The sequence below is a fragment of the Carica papaya genome, chromosome 9 (assembly GCF_054855325.1).
Source record: "Carica papaya isolate Zhongbai chromosome 9, ASM5485532v1, whole genome shotgun sequence".
Classification (NCBI taxonomy): domain Eukaryota; kingdom Viridiplantae; phylum Streptophyta; class Magnoliopsida; order Brassicales; family Caricaceae; genus Carica; species Carica papaya.
The window spans coordinates 13058699-13078925 of record NC_142317.1 but is presented as its reverse complement, the minus strand read 5'-3'; the positions used below and the strand labels follow the sequence as shown (position 1 = coordinate 13078925).

The 20227-nt window shown below is 34.3% G+C and overlaps 1 long non-coding RNA gene across 1 annotated transcript; it reads right to left on the bottom strand.

Moving 5' to 3' along the window:
- Nucleotides 1–11930: 11930 nt before the first annotated feature.
- Nucleotides 11931–18639, bottom strand: LOC148239995 (uncharacterized). Its single transcript, XR_015816533.1, has 3 exons — nucleotides 18256–18639; nucleotides 16463–16602; nucleotides 11931–12194 (listed from the first exon to the last, which is right to left on the bottom strand). It is a non-coding gene; the product is annotated as an uncharacterized LOC148239995 (long non-coding RNA).
- Between the last annotated feature and the right edge of the window lie 1588 nt (nucleotides 18640–20227).

Genomic DNA, 20227 nt, shown 5'->3' with positions numbered 1-20227 from the left:
CAGACATAGGCTGGGAAAAAGTTATCAAAGAATTCATCAATGAAAACTTCCCAGGTGGTAGGGGTCGGCAGGACTTCCTTCTTAAATCGCCACTAGTGTTCTGCTTCACCAATCAGGCTGATAGGGGAACTTTCTATTCCTCGGTTAGGTCTAGGACAAAGAAAAGTTTCTCTATCTGCAGGATCCAGGCTTCGGTTACTAAGTAGTTAGGACCACCTTTAAAGTATGGCAAATTAATTTTCCTAAACTCCACTATGTTGTTAGAGATAGACCTCTCTCCTGTTCAGTATTCTGAAGCAGGGTGTCGACAAGGGTTGGCTTGGTTTTGTCTTACGGCTGTGGTCAATCATTGGATAGCTCAGAAGAGTTCGGTAAACTTTTCCTTGGCTGGATGGTCCTTAGCCTCGAGTCTTTCGATACGTTCTATAGAAGGTCTCCCTTATATCATTCCTACAAAAGAAAGGAAGACACGAGTTGGTGGTCTAATTTAGAAAAGATGACTTATTTTCCTAGATATCCTAAGGTTTTTTCTACCTACAGCCTCAGTTGTAAGGGATTTGGTCCGAGTAACTGCTCTGATATAATCTGTGACATCCTCAATACAAAATAAGGCATAAGGGTGCCAGATACAGAAACTGATTATGAATACATGATAAAATTGGACTCATCAGAGTGCATGACAAGTCATACACTAAAGGGTTATGGATCTACGGGATCCTCATGAACTTCAAGGGGTAAGTCAGCGATCAGTTCCTCACTATCTTCCTTATTTGAGGGTGCATGGAAATAGTGAGTTTCAAATACTTAGTAAGAAAAATAGTATTTAAATAATATCGTAAGATTTTAAAGGTAAATAATTATATCATGAATACTTACCATCAGGTCACATTAGGGTCCTATCTTACTTTATGAAAATAATTTTATTTATTAAAATAAACATCATGTCATAGTCACAACAATCAAAATCGAACATTATACTTGAAAATAGAGAAAATAAAATAAATCATGAAATACTCAGATTTTTGTGTCATGCTTTGCAAAGTTATTCTGATTTCATCTCTGATGGCAGATACAGTTTTCTAACTACCCATGTGGAATGATCAGATCAGATACAGATAATGGCAATTTGCTAATGCACATTTCTGGCTTACCAAACCATAGTACGATCTATGACGATGGTCATGCCAACACTGTGGTCCTATCAGATATTCTATACCCATGACAATACTTAGCCAAAGATGACCCCTAACAAATATTCGCATCATCACTATCGTCAAATGGTACACTGTCATCCACAAGGTACAGTCCTCTCATGTCTTTTCAAACCAGATGAGGTAGAGGGAAACAGATACCTTTCAAAGATAAAAACCCTAACGAGACACTTTATGCATTATGCGTGACAATATAGACACATATTTTTCAGACCATTTAGGCTCATTCCCTTTTTTTTTTTTTTCTCTTTTTCTCTTTTTTTGGTTATATTTTTCAAGCAAATATTATCATATTTATATTATTTATTTTACATGCAAATCGCCAAGCGCCTAGAAAATCACATATCATGTTGAAATCAAGAACAAATCACTTTATTAAAACTACTAAACATGGAAGATGCAAAACACAAAACACAAACTTAGTAATTAATTTTTCTAGGAATACCCATTAAGATGTTTAAATAAATACTAAATTCCTTACCGAAATCTCAAAGTTTTCCTACAACGTTTTTCTTCTTCCTTTTTTCTTATTTTCTCTCTAGATCACTTCCTCTCTCTGTAAACTCTTTTAAGATGGAAGAATGGAGTGAGAATGATGAAGAAATGGGAGGAAAGGTCTCTATTTATAGAAAATGGGAAATGTCGGATTTGCATCAAGTGGCAAGATTCGGTGAAGAGAGAGAATTGAGTGGAAGATGATCAATTTGACGCGACACGGCGACAAAGTGAAAAACGGAGGAAAAATTCCTCCACCGGTAGCTGCAGGCCTACCCTATAGGTGCCGGCCTACCCTGCTGCACGAAGGCCTATCCATGAAGGCCTACTACGGGGACGACGCACGCACAATGCGCGATGCCTGGCCCTGTCCGCACGTGATGTGACGCACGCAGACTAGCCGGTTTGCGGTAGGCAAGACGAGCGCGTAGGACCGACCCTGCGCCCCGCGCCCCACGCGGACAGTATGTGCACACAATGCGCACGTCTTACGCTTGGTTGCATGCGCACGCACTAGCACAATGCACGGTGCCTGCGCAAGCAAACCTCTCCTGCAGATGTTTTCCCGCGGGATTTTTTTCTTTTTTTTCTTTCTCCTCAAAATTTTTTTAATTAAAAAAATAATAATAAAATAAAAATAATTATAACATATAATATTAAAAAAAAAAAGAATAAAAAATAAATAAAATAACAAAATCAACATAAAATTAAAATTATGAATTTAAATTATAAATTACGATATAAAGTTGTAAAATAAATTTAAATGAGTTCAGGTGCCCCTAAGACCCAAATTAATAGGGGTTTTTCAAATCAAATTAAGTGCGGTGGTTAATAGAGTGTTACACATACTATATAAACATATACAACCAGCTTTATGTATATACATTTATATATGTACATACATGTATCAAAATATACCCATATTTATATATATATATACACACATTTATATACCTCACCAATATATTTACACCTTATTTACATGTATTCTATTATACATAAATATATATATTTAGTAAACACACATTCATACAATATACATATTTATACATTCAATGAGTACTATAAATATCCATATAAATATTTTTATAATGTAGATATATATTCACATATAGTTTTCTGACATTCCACACACACATTCTCATCTACATACAATTTGTTCACACATACAATATAAATACATGCACATGGTGATTTGCAGAAAATAAATATTTATCAAAACAAAGCATTAAATAATTTGTAAATTTTTAAATATATATTTTTAAATACATAAATAATTTTAAAACCTCCCTCTCTATCTTTAGTGACCTTCTACACTTTAGTGTTTGGCCTTTTTGACTCTCAACTTTCCATAAACCAGCTGCTAACTAATAAAATATATCAAAGAACAAACAATACCATAAAATTAAAGTCTACATATTAACAAAGTTTCTAATGTTGACAAACATTTCTATATAGTTACTCTAGAAATTAATAAATTAAATTCCACGAAGACGTTGGGATTAAATTGCCATAAATTTTCTTTTAAAAAAATGCCCATTAACACTGGAATCCAAAATTCAAAAAGGAAACAAACTTCCATGGAGATTTTTTGTCAAGCCCATTTTCCATCAAAGCGAAATAAAACATAAATTTCCTAGTTTTCTTAGCCAAAAATGACAAGAGAAAACAAAAAGTAAGCCACTAAAAAACAAATGCAAATAGAGTCAAAAACTTACCAAGAACATGAAAGATGATGTGTGACTGAAGGGATTAACCAAACAAGGCAACAAAACAGGAAATAGAATAAGAAAAATCCCAGCAATAACTCCTCTTCTTCTTCTTCTTCTTCTTCTTAAGTCGCCGCGACAACTGCCTCTTCTGCAACCATGCACAGCCCTTCTCCTTCGGCCGGGAACACAGTGGCCTCCTTCCCTCTCTCCCGTGATCATCTCTCTCTCTCTCTTCTTGTTCGTAGCTCTCTCACTCTCTCTTCTTGCTTGTCGCTCTTTCTCTTTTCCCACTCGTCGCTCTCTCTCTCCTCACCTTCTCGTTTTGGCTCAGGCTCCCCCTCCTCTTCCTAAAAACCGGATTTATGGTTTCTCTATATGGGCTCCGCATCAACCATTAGATCTACAAGACAAGATCATGGTCGTTCATGCCTAGATCTTACCACTTGTCCGTACGCGTGGCTAAATGGCCTCCCCTGCCTTGACATCTCACCCGTTAAGGTGTCCAACATTTTTAAAATTATCCTTTACGACCTAATTTTTGGTATTTATTATCATTTAGGTCCTTTTTTTTTCCTAAAACTGTCTCTAAAATTTATTTATTTTTCTTCATTTAAAACCCCAGGCCTTAATTTACATAATTTTATGCTTAATTTAATTTCTAAATTTATATATATAATTTTTTTTCGAGTTTGTAAAATTTATAAGTGTTACAAATCTTTTCCCCTTAAGAAATTTGGTTCTCCAAATTTCACTAACTAAGAACGCAAAGATTACCATCTAAATCTGCATTCGAATGATAGTTTTCCTACAATGAAGATAAATACGATTTATGTTCTTCAATAAAATCACTAAGATTGTAAATTTCCCTGTTGATTATGCAGAGTTAAAAATATAATGAGTTGAATTGGGCTCCTAGTGGATAGATAGTGAAATTTCATCTTATAAGGGGTTGTATTAGAATTAGGTTATACTGGTAACCTGTCTATTTAGATTTCACATTTTCTTCCTAATTCTTATTAGACTTAAGAAGTACTACTATGGAATACGATTGACTGGAGAAGATCAAATTATTTTCCCACTTGGGAAGCATTTTGTCCAAGGATTTCTCTTAGCATTTGCTAAGCATAGTGATGAATACCAATTATTTATCAACTTTGGTTGGTTTCTGAATAAAATTTGACCACCTTGATCACAAAAACTTATCGCATCTATTCTATATGATAGGAATTATAGGATACTAGGACTGAAACAGAAGCCTAGGTTTCTATGCAGGAGAGTGGTTCAAGTGGAAAGTCCTATAATCTAGGGTGGTACCTCATTTTCCTAGAATTTTAGATAATACCTAGATGGATATACTAAATTTTCCAAAATCTTGGATATTATAGAGAGCTTAACTCTCATGAACAAGAGATGTTTATGGACTTCAGTGCTTTGATACCAACTATGACGTCCCATTCCTAGATTCCCTAAAACAGCTGCAAACCAATCGAATTGCAACATACAGCCAGAAAACTTTATGCAAAAGTAGTAGATTACATAAAATAAACATCACTTAGATTGAAATTTCAAACATAAATTCCATTACATGAGACAATTGACCCACTTAATTTAAAACTAATTTATAATAATTCCTACCAAATATATTCAACCTCAAACTGGGAGAGTATCTTCACATCCTCATTGGCTACTAACCCTATCAGGGTTACCTAACCTGAAAATAATGCCTAGATTCCATTACATGAGAGAATTGACCCACTTAATTTAAAACTAATTTATAATAATTCCTACTAAATATATTCAACCTCAAACTGGGAGACTATCTTCACATCCTCATTGGCTACTAACCCTATCAAGGTTCCCTAACCTGAAAACAATGCCTAGATTGGGGTGAGTTCCAGCCAACTCAATAAGAATAACAATACTAGCGTCCCACACTTAGTGTTTGGAAAGTCCTATTTAATACATACAGTGAAAAATTTTTATAGTGCATACAATACAATTCTTATGAAAGCCATTTCAATAATATTACCAATACAATATAGTTCCCAATTATCAATTCAATACTTATTTCTTTTTATTCCTTTACCAATCATCATTTCCATATTTAAATAATACATATCAAACTAAATAATTAAATCACATCACATGCAATCCTTTAACAAAAGCACCTACGACTGACTTTGACTCATCTTCTGACACAATTTTAATACAATTCATTATTTTAGTTTAGGTTTACTATTTACAAACCTACGCGCGTAGCCCTACCATCTATTTTCAAGGAGGAGAGTACGGACACCAACTAGATATGGATGTGTACACAATCAACAACAATAGCCATATATCACCCGTAAAATCATGCAATCACACTTTCTCTCTTATTGCCATCCCACAAGGTCAGTCCAGTCACCATCATTCATGCCCATAAACCGTAGAACATGAATAGCAATTACCACAGATTCCCAAGGAAAACTGTACTGCAGTTCTAAAACAGAACCTAATAACAAGCACCCATAGCCTAGTGGCTCCAACTAATAACAATACCAATACCTCTCCAAGGAAAGCAGATGGATAAGATTTAGACTAGACAACTCCGTGAGTTAAGTTTTATTAGACACTTGACTCGTTTTCTTTTGAGACAAAACTCCTAAGCTATCGCAGACCTAATTCAACCTAGCTCTACTGTTTACCCTTCTCATGTTACTTCCATAGCATACCTGTCCCTCATTGTATCATCATAATCCCTTTACCATTTTCCCTTTATAATTCATGCATTCCATTTTAATTTTAATCCTTTAATAATAATGACGTTTACAAATAAATAAATAACATAATTCATATAACCTATAGTAAATAAACAAAGATAACAATATGCTCCTTTTTAATTAACTTAAAACTCATGAACACACACATATACCTATGTTTATTTAAAATCATGTTGTTTTCTATTTCATTCAAAATATACCTTCTCGACATATATAGAAAACTCGTTTAAAGTGATCAAGGAAATACTGCAATTCTTACATCAACCATAGTACGATATCGCACTAAATCCAAGGGTTAAGCCCCAATCGCAATCTCCAATGAATGCCACCTAAACTAATCTACAAATAATTATTACTAACATCCTATGTGACATGCCAATACCTAGTGGGATGCCTGATAAAAGAACAGAAACAAGTGCATGAAATATAAATATATATATATTCAATGAAAATTATCATCCCTTACAAGAATTTGACTTTGAAATTACATGTGAGGCTAAGAAAATTGTTGCCAAAATACATATATACACAAAAGTTTTGAAAAGCCACTTCTTTCATTAAAAGGGTATTTCATCAAAGTGCAAACAGATAATGCACTCAAAATTCTTCTAAAGATCTAAAAACATATCCAAATAAGCTTCAATGTGTAACTCAATAGTTAAATAGTCACTTCCAACATCGTTTGAGAGGGGACATGGATTGAGATGAGTTCTAATAAACTTAGTAAAGGAAAGAGTATTTAAATTACACTACCAAGATTTTCAAAAGTTTTTTAGTTTAATAACATACCATTATGAACTTGCCATTGGACGAAACTGCTGCAGAATTGATTAAAGTATTTTTAAAAGTGTTGATTTTTAGAAAATAATGTATCTAATTGAAATCCTTTTCAATCATAAGTTTCTAAACAGAACAATGAGAAACAAATGTAGCAAAATTTAAGCCAATAATAGCAAAACCAAAGCAAAAAGAAGACAATATAAAGCATACGTAATCCCATATAGCATGTCAGAATGGCAAAGCACATAGGAAACATTTAAGAGCAAACAAACAATAATTATCACGGAGATAGTTAAATAATGGCAATTATGCACAAACAACAATATTCTTAATAAACAAATTGATAGTTTTTATGGATTTTACAAATCTTCATGCAAAACTGTTCTAACGTATATTAGCTGAGGATAGAAGGGATCCCCAATTACCATTGTGAATAGTAAAATAGATCAATTTCGATATCAGAAAATTTAGTTAGACCATGGCCTTACTTCGCCACTATAACCCCTAAAATCAACCATGAATCCACTCTTATCAAAGGGAATACCAGTACCATTCACAGAGAGCAGTTCACAAATGACCAATTAAATCATATTCATATACCCCCCAAGTGATAACGGTGAAAAAAAATTTCAATTCTTTCCTCTTTTTCTATAATATTTCAGATTCACATATAATCATGTAATCAGAACATGATGGGGATCCAATAACTTATTCCAACCTATAGAGGCCTTTATACCCAGACTTTGTTATCTAGTTGCCTTGTCAAGCCAAGGGTCAATAGGATAATCCTCTCTGTCATCACCTTAGGATACAAGGCAAAGCAAAGTACCAAATTCCCACATACACATTAGTCATTTTAAGAGTTTGATTTAAACAAGCATTTTCATTTAACAGAATATCAAAAACATATATCCAATCATATCAAATAATCGATAATTTACGATTATAAACAATATTCAATTTCATGCACTAAAACAAATCGATAGTTATAATTTAATTATCTATAAATTTATTTAGAAATGTATGAAAAAATACTAAGAAATTCCATATTAAAACCTTTAAGATTTCGAGATTTGTTTGCTTTTTGGAGGAGAAAGAAGATTGTTTGGTAGAGTCCTTGCATTTAGTAATTTTCTGTAAGTGAAGAAAGAGCTTAAAAGTGAGCTCTTTGAAGTTGTATTGTCAAAAGAAAACAAAGGAGAAAAAAAGAAGAATTACCATGTGAAGATCGAAGGCCTTTCGGTCACTTTCTCTCTAAAGACTCTTTCTCTAAACTCTCAATCAAAGAAAAAAGAAGAGAAAATAGACGAAATGGGAGAGAAAAGTGAATGGGGAAGGCTTTAATTGGCCATGAAGAGGGAGTGCATGTGCGCCACATAGCAGTATGCATGGCTGCCACGTGACAATTGGTGGAGTTATGCAGCCGACAATGGACGTTGATCGACGAGACGACTACAAGAGATGTGACGGGCAGCTGCCATGCGTAGGCTAGCGATGGGAGACGCAGCCGATGGGATAGGCCCGCTGATAATGTGCAGTGACACGACAAGCTTGTAAGCATGCATTGCTACATGCAGATGTATTCACATGCAATGCAGAGGCGCCCATGATGGGACGCGCGTGTGCTATGCACAATATGATGTGGGCGTAGGCACGCAAAGTTTGCCTCACGTTCGTGTGGTAGGTGTGGTAACACGTAATCACGCGAGCATGTGGCCCCACGAGAACGCGATCACGCAGGCACACAGCCCCACGGGTATGCGGCCACACGATCACGCGATCATGCGAGCTTGTGATTGCGGGCTCATGGGCCTTTCACACCCCAAATGTTTATGTTTTTTATTTTATTTTATTTTTCTTAAAAACTTCTAGATAAATTTTATGCAAAATAAATAAAAATAAAAAATTTAAAAATTAGAATTAAACATAAGGTCAAGCATAAAAATTTTTTAATACCAATTAAAATTAAAATTAACATTAAATATCTTAATTCACTAAACATAACGTTTAAAAACATGACATTTGAATACAAAGATTTTGGGCTGTCACATCCTCCCCACCTTACAAAAATTTTATCCTTCAAATTTAAAATTTTTTTTAAAACTCGGGATACTGTTCGCATTTCATCTTTCAGTTCCCATGTAGCTTCATCAAAAGTGTGGTGCTGCCATAATATCTTGATCATAGGAATCCTCATGTTCCTTAAAACCTTTTCCTCTCGATCAAGGATCTCGATACAGTATTCTATATAAGCCATGTCCGAATGGACTAAGGTCTACTGATGCGGGATAATGTGAGAAGTATCATGGTGAAGTATGATGGTGATACCTTTAGAGCATTGAGAGATGAAAAATATCATGTAGCCTAGAGAATTTTGGGGCCAAAGTAATACGGTATGCCACGAGGACTATACATTCCAAGATTTTAAAAGATCCCACAAAACGAGGACTCAACTTTTCTCTCTTCCCATACCATAGTTTTCCCTTGTATAAAAAAACCTTGAGGAAAACGTGGTCACCAATAGTAAATTTCAAAATTCTCCTTTTGTTGTCAGCGTAACTCTTTTGGCAACTTTGAGTGGTAATGAGGTTTTTACTGATGACAACAACCTTATCAGCAGTCTCCTGGATGTAATCCGTTCTTGGGAGACGCTTGTTCCCAACTTTATTCCAACAAGTAGGGATCGGTAGAGCCTACTATAGAGAGCCTCATATGGAGTCATACTAATAATAGAGTGATAGCTATTGTTGTAAGTAAACTCAACAAAGGGGAAATGTTGATCCCAACTGCCATAAAAATCTAGACGTAGGCATGTAGCATGTCCTCCAATGTCTTAATTTTTCGTTTAGACTATCCATTAGTTTGTGGATGGCAAGAAATATTGAAGTAAAGATTGGAGCCAATAGCCTCTTGGAAACTTTCCCTGTTTAAAACCACGGAAGTTGGGACACCATTGAGTCTTACTATCTCTTCGACATATAACTTAAAAAATTTACTGGTTGAATTAGTAATCTTGACTACAGAGATTATCACAGGTATAACTTTACCTTGATGGTATGGGATCTTGCAGTCATAGTGTTTCAAGAGGTCTATCCAATGCCTCTACCTCATGTTCAACTCTCTTTAGGAAAACAAATACTTCAAACTTTTGTGATCAGTGTAGATTTCAAAAGTTTGATCATATAAGTAATGATGCCATATCTTCAGGGCAAAGAAATGGTGGCAAGCGGTCGTAAGTGGGTTAGTTCCATTCATGCAACTTTAGTTGCCTAGAACCATATGCAACAACCCAGCCATGCTACATGAGTACACATCCCAAACTAACATGAGACGCACCACAGAAAACTTGAAATCGACCAATATTGTTAGGAAGAATCAATATTGGAGCAGTGGTAAGTACATGTTTGAGTTTAAAAAAAATTTCTTCACATCTAGTGTCCCAATTGAATATAGCACCTTTTTTGGTGAGACAAGTCAAGGGAGCGACAATGCGAGAAAACCTTCAATGAAGCAATGATAATATCTTGCTAGTCCCAAAAAGTTGCGATCTTTTATAACATTGCTCGATTGGCTCCAATTAATTACATTCTTGACCTTTGACGGGTCAACAGAAACTTCATCACCAGAAACCATATGACCAAGAAAAGAAATCTAGTCCAACGAAAAAGAGCACTTACTGAGCTTGACATAGAGTTTGTGCTACCGAAGAGTACTTAGGACTTGAGCTAGGTGAACGACATGTTTTTTAGGATCCTTGGAATACACTAGGATGTCATCAATGAAAAAGATGACGTATCGATCTAAAGTAGACTTGAAAATTCAGTTTATAAGGTCCATAAATGCCACAAGGGCATTGGTTAACCTGGCTAGCGTGACCTTGGATTCAAATTGGCCATACTTACAGCGGAATGCCATTTTGGAAATGTTTTCAACCTTAACCCTAAACTGGTGATAGCTTGACTTGAGATCAATATTGAAAAAGATTGACACACCTTGTAATTGGTCAAATAGGTCGTCAATATGGGGTAAGGGATATTTGCTCTTGATTATCACTTGTTTGAGTTTCCTGTAGTCAATACACAATCTGAGGGTCCCATCTTTCTTCTTGACAAAGAAAACTAGAGCACCCCAAGGAGAATTACTTGGTCTAATAAACTTCTTTTCCCTCAATGTTGTGATATGATGTTCTATCTCTAGAAGTTCTATTCGGTCCATTTGCCTATTCGATAAGCAGTTTTGGAGATGGGTTATGTCCCTGGAGTGGGTTAATGGAGAACTCGGTATTTCACCTGGGAGGCTAACTTAGTAGTTTCATAGGGAAAATGTTTGGGAAGATATAGACTATAGGGATCTTCTATACTAATAGCTCAGAATCCATGTGCCTATGCATCACAAATGTTAGAAAAAGATAGGCAATCTAAATCTTAAAAATCATTCTCATACAAATATTTAAATCCATTTAAATTTTTAAATATTTAGAAAATATTCATTTATAAAACAAAGCTTCCTATAGTCCTAGGATTGTTTCTTTTGTGGAGAATGGAGTGTTACAGTTTTGTCACCATAGTTGGTGACAGCTCGATAGTTTTCTAACCAATCCATACCTAAAATTACAACAATCTCAGAAAAATCTAAGAGCATAAGATCTATTGTTAGTTCTTTACCTGAAACGTTTACTCTACTATTTTTATATACAACATGTTCTTCTAAGAGTCCCCGAGAGAGTGTTTCTACAACTAAACTTTGTCCTAAAGGTTCTGGTTTAATTTTTAAATTTTTAGCAAACTCACATGACATAAAAGAATAGATAGCACCAATATCAATCAAAGCACGGGTGGTAGAATTATGAATAAAAAATGTACCATAAATGATAGCCGATGTCACTACGACACCAAGCTCGTGAAGATGGAGACTCTTTCCTAGACAACTTGTTACATCCCAGATGCTAATTAAGGCATGTGAGTGTTAGATACAGAAACAAAATTATGAGTGGATAATAAAAATTATATCCAGTGGAGCAAATTAATACAAATCCCATACAAATATATGAGTTCCAATTACATATATAACTGAGGCCAAAAGTGGCTACAAAATACAATGTCAAAATTCAAAAGAGGCCACTTCTTTCATTATGCTATTGAACTCATCAGAGCGTGAGGAAGATCATGCACTTAAGTGCGGATGCATGGAATCCTCATAAACTTCAATGGGTAAGTCAGCTGGTAGTTCCTCATCTGATGGGGGGTATGGAAAGAGTGAGTTCCATATGCTCAATAAGAAAAACAATATTTACAAAACATCGTAAGGTTTTAAAAAGTGTATTATTTTAACATAAACACTTACAATTTGGTTATGTTGTAGACCTATCTTACCTTATTAAAATAATTTATTTATTAAAAAAAAACATCACATTATAGCTAACAATCAAAATAAAACACAGCATACCAAACAATAGAGAAAATTGAATAAATCATGAAATGCTCAGATTTTCGTGTCATGCTTCGTAAAGTCATTACAACTTTCATCTCTGAAGACAGATATAGATTTCTGACTACCCATGTAGATTAACCAGATAAGATACAGATAACGACAATTTGCTCAAGCACATTTCCAGCTTGCTAAACCATGGCAGGATCTATGACCACAACCGTACTAACCATAGTGGTCCTATCAGATATTCTATGGTCACAGTAGTACTTAAGCAATGGTGACCCCTAACATATACTCGCATCACCACTCTTATTAGAGGATACGTCGCCATCCACAAGGAGCGGTCCTCTTATGTCTTTCCAGACCAAATGGTGGAGGGAAAAAATAGATACCCCAGATGGAGATAGGGGAACAGACACCCGTAAGAGACAAAATGTCTAACGAGATACTCGATGCATCATTCATGTTACTATAGATACATACTTTGGATCATTCACGCTTCATTCCACTTATATATATATATTTTTTTTTTGTTCTTTTTATTTTCTAGATAATCTTACTAGTATCATATTATTTTAATTACATGCAAGAGAATAAAAAAATGCTTGACACAAAAAACGAAGAAGAAAAACCTCCTTCACAAACGGCGGCACACCGCCTGAGGTGGGCGACAGCACAATGCCCGAAGTGGTAGTGGCCTCACCTACCCGGCGTGCACGCTATAGACCTAGCTTGTGGGCGCTGGGCTACACCGCCGTGCACAGTAGCTGGCCTGTACGCACGTAGGGCCTACTCGCGTTAGGGCACCACGCATAGGCCAGCTTCTACATGCGACAGGGTAGCCCAGCACCAGCAGGCTAGGCCTGCAGCGCGCGATGTGACTCGTACAGACGAGTCTTGCCTGTGCATGATAAGATGCGTGCACAGGCTTGTCTTCTATGCTGCGCACATGCGCTCGCACGAGCAGCCTATTTTCGCAGGATTTTTCTCGCGAGATTTTTCCCTCTGTTTTGTAATTTTTTTAAAAAATTTATTTATTTTTAAAAATGAGGATTAAATAATTAAATAAAAATAAAATTAAATAAAATCAAAATAAATAAAATCCGGCATAATTTATGAATTACGATAATAAACTACATAATAAAATAAATGAGTTCAATGTTGCCTTAAGGCCCGAATAATTAGGATTTTTCAAATACAAATTAAGCACAGTGGTGAGTGGAGTGTTACATACCACCAATGTTCGCCCTCTTTTGTGAACATAAACCCTGCTAGGGGAACCTTATGCTCTTTGGTGAGCTCTAAAATGGAGAAATGTTTCTTGATCTGCATAATCCATGCTTTGGTCAGGTCCACCATTGAAGTGAGGAGGGTTCAGTCTTCCAAACTCTGAGATATTTTGGGAGATGGTTTGATTAACTAGATGATGATCATTTGTAGGAGGCGGTTGGTCAGCATTATTGGACATAGTTGTGACCCACAGCGACAGTCAGACCCTAAATGGTTTGAAATAGTTTGTAAATTTAGCGAGGGTTAGAGCACCCTGAGCATGGGTCATTCTACAGAAGACCACCCTCGAGTCATTTTACTGATAAAAGGAAGACAAAGATTTAGAAACAAAGTTTATTGGTTAGGTTGTAAAAGATTATCTCTAGTTCTAAGAATAAACCTTAGACCTCAATGTAATTGATATTATGAGAATGATGCACTTACATCAACTGTAACATCCCGATACTATGTGGGGTAAAAGGTGTCTGATAACATAATAGATACGAGTGCATAAAATATAAACATATATTAAGTAGAAATTATCATCCCTTACAAGAATTTGAGTTTTAGATTACAAGGGAGGCTAAGAAGATGGCTGCCAAAATACATATATACACAATAGTTATAAAGACCTACTTCATTCATTACAAGTGTGTTTCATTAGAGTGTGGATAGACAATGCACTCAAAAATCTTCTAAAGATTTGAGAACGGATCTAAATAAGCTTCAATAGGCAACTCAGTGAACAAATCGTCACTTCTAACATCATCTGAGGGGGGAACATAGATTTGGATGAATTCCAATAAATTCAGTAAGAAAAATAGTATTTTAAATTATACAACCAAGGTTTTCAAAAGTTATTCAGTTCAAAAACATACCATTGGACATAATTGCGGTAGACTTGATTAAAGTATTTACTAAAAACATTGGTTTTTAGAGAATAACGTATCCAATCAAAATCCTTTTCAAATCATAAGCCAATAATAGCAAAGAAAAAGTGAAGAGAAGACAATATAAAGCATACATAGTTCCATATATCATTTTAGAATGTAAAGCGCATAAGAAACATGTAAGGGCAAACATACAATAGTTATCAGGGAGATAGTTAAATAATGGAAAAAATGCATAAACAACAATCTTCTTAATAAACAGTTTGATAGTTTTTACGAATTTTACAAATCTTCGCACGAAGCTGTTCTAACTGATATTAGCTGAGGGCATAAAGGATCCCTAACTACCACTATGAATAGGCAAACATATCAATTTCGATATCAAATAATTCAAATAGGAAACTAATGACCATGGCCATACTTCACCACTATGGCCCCCTACAATAACAGTGAAGACTAATGATCACGGGCGTACTTCCCAACTATGCCTGCTACAATCAACTGTGAATCCACTCTCGTTGGAGAGAACGTCAATACCATTCACAGGGAGTGGTTCACCAGCGGTCAATTCATTTAGGTTTAGATTCCCCATAATGATAACAGTTAAACAGATTTTTAATTTTTTCCTCTTCTTCTTTACTGTTTCAGATTCATATATAATCGTGCAATTAGAACTCGGTGGGGGTCCAACAACTTATTTCAACCTACAGAGGCCTTTACACCCGGACTTCGTCATCAAGTTACCTTCTCAAGCCAAGGCTCAATAAGATAACCCTCTCTGCCATCACCCAAAGGCAAGGTAGAGGGCCAAATGTGCACGTACACATTAGTCATTTTTGGAGTTCGATTTAAACATGCATTTTCATTTAAAGGAATATTAAAAACATATATCCAATCATATCAAATAATCGATAATCTACGATTATAAACAACATTCAATTTCATGCACTAAAATAAATCGATAATCATAATTTAATTATCTATAAATTTGTTTAGAAATGTATGAGAAATACTAAGAAATCTCATACCGAAACCTTTAAGCTTTCGAGATTTGTTTGCTTTTTGGAGGAGAAAGAAAATTATTTGGTAGAGTCCTTGCATTTAGTAGTTTTCTAAAATTTAAGTGAAGAAAGAGTTGAGCTCTTTGAAGTCATCGTGTGAAAAGAAAACTAAGGAGAATAGAAGGAGAATTATCGTGTGAAGATTAAAGGCCTTTTGGTCACTTTCTCTCTCAAAGCTCTTTCTCTACACTCTCTCTAAACTCCTTGTCAAGGGAAGAAGAAGAGAAAAGGGAATGAATGGGAGAGAAGAGTGAATGTGGAAGGATTTAAATAGCCATGGAGAGAGGATGCATCGCTGCCACGTGGCAGTCGATGGTGTGGTGCAACTGACGGTGGACGGTGACCAACGGGACAACTACAGATGATTTGACGGGCAGTTAGCATCTGTGGGCTAGTGATGGGATGTGTGCATGCCAATGGGATAGGCATGCTGATGGCGCGTAGTGATGTGACAAGCATGCGGGCGTGTGCAATAGGACGTTCGTGCACTACGCACAATGGGACGTACACACAGGTGTGCACAGTTTGCCCTGCATGGATGTAGCAAGTATGCAGGCAAGTGGGCTCGCAAGTGCGAGGTCGTGGGCCTTTCCCACTCCAAATTTTTTGTTTTTTGTTTTATTTTATTTTTCTTGAAAATTTCCAAATAAATTGTGAAAAAATAAAAAAATAATTTAAAAATTAAAAATAACATCAAGAGTAATAAAATTTTAACATTGATTAAAATTAAAATTAACATTAAATGTCGTAATTCACTAAAACATAACGTTTTAAAACATGACATTTAAATACAAAAGTTTCGAGGTGTTATATCCTATGACTGAAAATCAAATATAAGAAACTAATGCTTACCGTTAATGGGAATTTGGTTTTTCTGAAGAAGCTCTCTCGACTCACCGTATGGAAGTGGAGCCAGTATTTGTATCTTTTGTGGTAGTGGAAGGAGATGCAAGTTTGGCCTCCAATTTTCCTCCACTGTCATACATACCAACCTGTGACCAAGTCAAGTATCTCAACACGACCAACCACCTCGAAACCAAGTCAAGTACCTTTCATGTATATGCAAACATGGTATACACTTTATGCAATCCTATATATATACAATCTCCTACATACAAACATGTGCAGCACACACACACACAAATGCTTAAGCTGCATTTCTATATAAATACATACATAATGATATATATATATACATATACTTCCATCAATATCTTCCTATCTCTCATAAGTATATATTTATTTCATATAATAGCACATATGTATAAGACATGTTCATATTTATATATATAATATAATCATGCATATGCTTCAACTTTTAGTATGTAATTTTGTATTCCTATGTTCCTATTCCAAAATCTTATATATATATATATACATACCTATTGCATAGTAGTATCTTTAAATATTCACACAACATGCATATTTATATATACATTTACAGCACACGAACTCTCACACCACTTATGTAGTTTTGTATATTTATATATATATATATACAAATTTTCCATTTAACATTCATACGCATTGCACACTTATTTATATATATACACACATAAAAAAATCCTGCGTGCATATATATATATATCTATGTGCGTGTATACTATCCTTTTTTAACATTCATAAATATAGATATAATTTCTAGTTACACGTAACTCACACACCATTTCATAAATCAACATGCACATATATGCATAATACACACCCATACTTCACATATATATATATATATATATACGATCCAATACACAAAATTCATATATATAAATAGGTATATACCTAGATATATTATATAAATATATACACACAACTTTATATGTATATATTTACATATGTATGTACATGTATCCAAACATATCCAAATTTATATATATATATACACATATTTACATACCTAACACAGTATATTTGCAGCTTATGTACATGCATTCTATTGTACATAAATATAGATATTTAGTAAACACATATTTATACATTCAATCGGTGCTATAAATATACATATAAATATTTTTATACATGCAGATATATATATATATATTCACATATAATTTTCTAAAATTACACATACATTCTCATCTATAAACAATCTGTTCCCACATACAATATACATACATGCACATGGTGATCTGCAGAAAGTACATATATACTAAAACAAATCATTAAATAATCTGTAAAATTTTAAATAAATATTTTTAAATACATAAATAATTTTGTAGCCTCCCTCTCTATCTTTAGTAACCTTCTACACTTTAGTGTTTGGCCTTTCTTATTCTCAACCATAAACCAGCTCCTAACTAATAAAATATATCAAAAAAACAAACAATACCATAAAATTAAAGTCTACATATTAACCAAGTTTCTAATTTTGACAAACATTTCTGTAAATAGTTACTCCAGAGATTAATAAATGAAATTCCGCCAAGACGTTGGATTAAATTCCCACAACATTTTCAAAACAAATGCTCATTAACACTGAAATCCAGAATTAAAAAAGGAAACTAACTTCCATGGAGAATTTGTGTCGAGTCCATCTTCCATTAAAGCGAAAAAAGCAGAAATTACCCAAATTTTCTCAGCCGAAAATGATAAGAGAAAACAAAAAGTAAACCATTAGAAAACATATGCAAACAGAATAAAAAACTTACCGAGAACTTGGAAGGTGAAGCATGGCTGAAGGGAATAACCAAACAAGGCAAGAAGATAGGAAACATAATAAGAAAAATCCCAGCAAGAGTTCCTCTTATTCTTTTTCTTCGGTCGCCGCGATGATTGCCTATTCTGCAACCGTGCATAGCCCTTCTTCTTCCACCACGCACACAACGGCCTCATTCCCTCTCTCCCGTTATTGTCTCTTTCTCTCTTCCTGCTTGTCACTCTCTCTCCTTTCTCGCTCATCACTCTCTGTCTCTCCTCACCTTCTTTTTTCGGCTCGAACTCGCCCCTCCTCTTTTTAGAAACCTGATTTAAGGTTTCCCTATATGGACTCCGCATCAACTGTTGGATCTACAAGACAAGATCTAGGTTTTTCATGCTTGGATCATGCCACCTATCCATACACATGGCTAATGGCCTAGCCCGCTGTGACAACTCACCCGCTGAGGTGTCCAACATTTCCAAAATTACCTTTTTAGCCCTAATTTTTTGGTATTTATTGTCATTTAGGTCATTGTTTTTCCCAAAATTTCTCAAAAATTTATTTATTTTTTCATTTAAACCCCCAAACCTTAATTTACATAATTTTATGCTTAATTTAATTTTAAAATTTATATCCATATATTTTTTGAGTTTGCAAAATTTGCAAGTGTTACAATAAATCCTCAAATCGATCACTTTCGTCTTGGACAATACTAGTGTAAGGAGTGTAAATATAACATAGTTTTGGTATACTTATAATGTGTGATAAATTAGTCATGACATGCTACATATTGCTTTGGACATGCGACTAATAACTTTGTAAGTTTATTCTAATTAATTCAACTTTATTTATTTAGATCTTTTATAATTAATTACTCATAATTTCTAAAATAATTATTCTTTTTGTGATATATATAGTCAATCTGCATAACAAATGCATATGTAAGTTACATTCAAAATTTGAACCTCTCTAAGGTTGATCTCAGGGATGACTCATCATCTAGTAAGATAGATATTGCTAAAATAGAAGTTGAGGTATGTTTGGAATTTCTATTATGTAGAAATTAATCACTTAATTTTGATTATTTATAAAACTCACTTTTACAAGCTAACTGCAGCCACTTCATGGGATTTCCAATCAATCGAAGGTAGCTAAAGAATTAACACTCCTTCTCGTTAAGGAAAAGTTAAAGGCTACGAGTTCTTATACTGAAAATAGTGATCAACAAGAACCTATTAAGGTAATTTTACTTTTTCTACTAAATAATAGGTTTTATATATTGTTTTCTCAATGCTAACCAACATGTATTGTGAAAAAACTATTGAAAAAAAATTTGAGGTGTGTTTGAAATTTCTATTACGTAAAAATTAATAATTCAATTTTGACTACTATATAAAAGTTATTTTTACAATGTATCTACAGCCACTTCATGGTTCTTCTGATCAATCAAAGGTAATTAAAGATTTAGCACGCTTTCCCTCTAAGGTTGTGGGCTTTCATACTGGAGACAATAATCAATAAGGACTTAATTAGGTAATTTTACTTTCTCTACCTAAAATAGCTTCTATACATGGTTTTCTTAATATTAACCATCATGCATAAATATATTAATTTTTTTTAAAAAAAATAATTAAATAAATATTTTATTAATAAAAAAACAAAAACTCATATTTTCATGAAGTAAGATAGGACTCTAACATGACCTTATGGTAAGTATTTATGATATAATTTTCATGTTTAAAATGTTACGATATTATTTAAATACTATTTTCCTTACTGAGTATATGGAACTCACCATTTTCATGCCTCTCCATATGAGGAAAATAGTGAGGAACCTACCTCTAAGTTACCCCTTGAAGTCTATGAGGATCCCGATGATCCAAAACCCTTAAGTGCATGACTTATCACGCACTTTGATGAGTCCAATAACATAATGATAAAAGTGGCCCTTTTATATTCTTAGTATTTTGATATTTTGTATT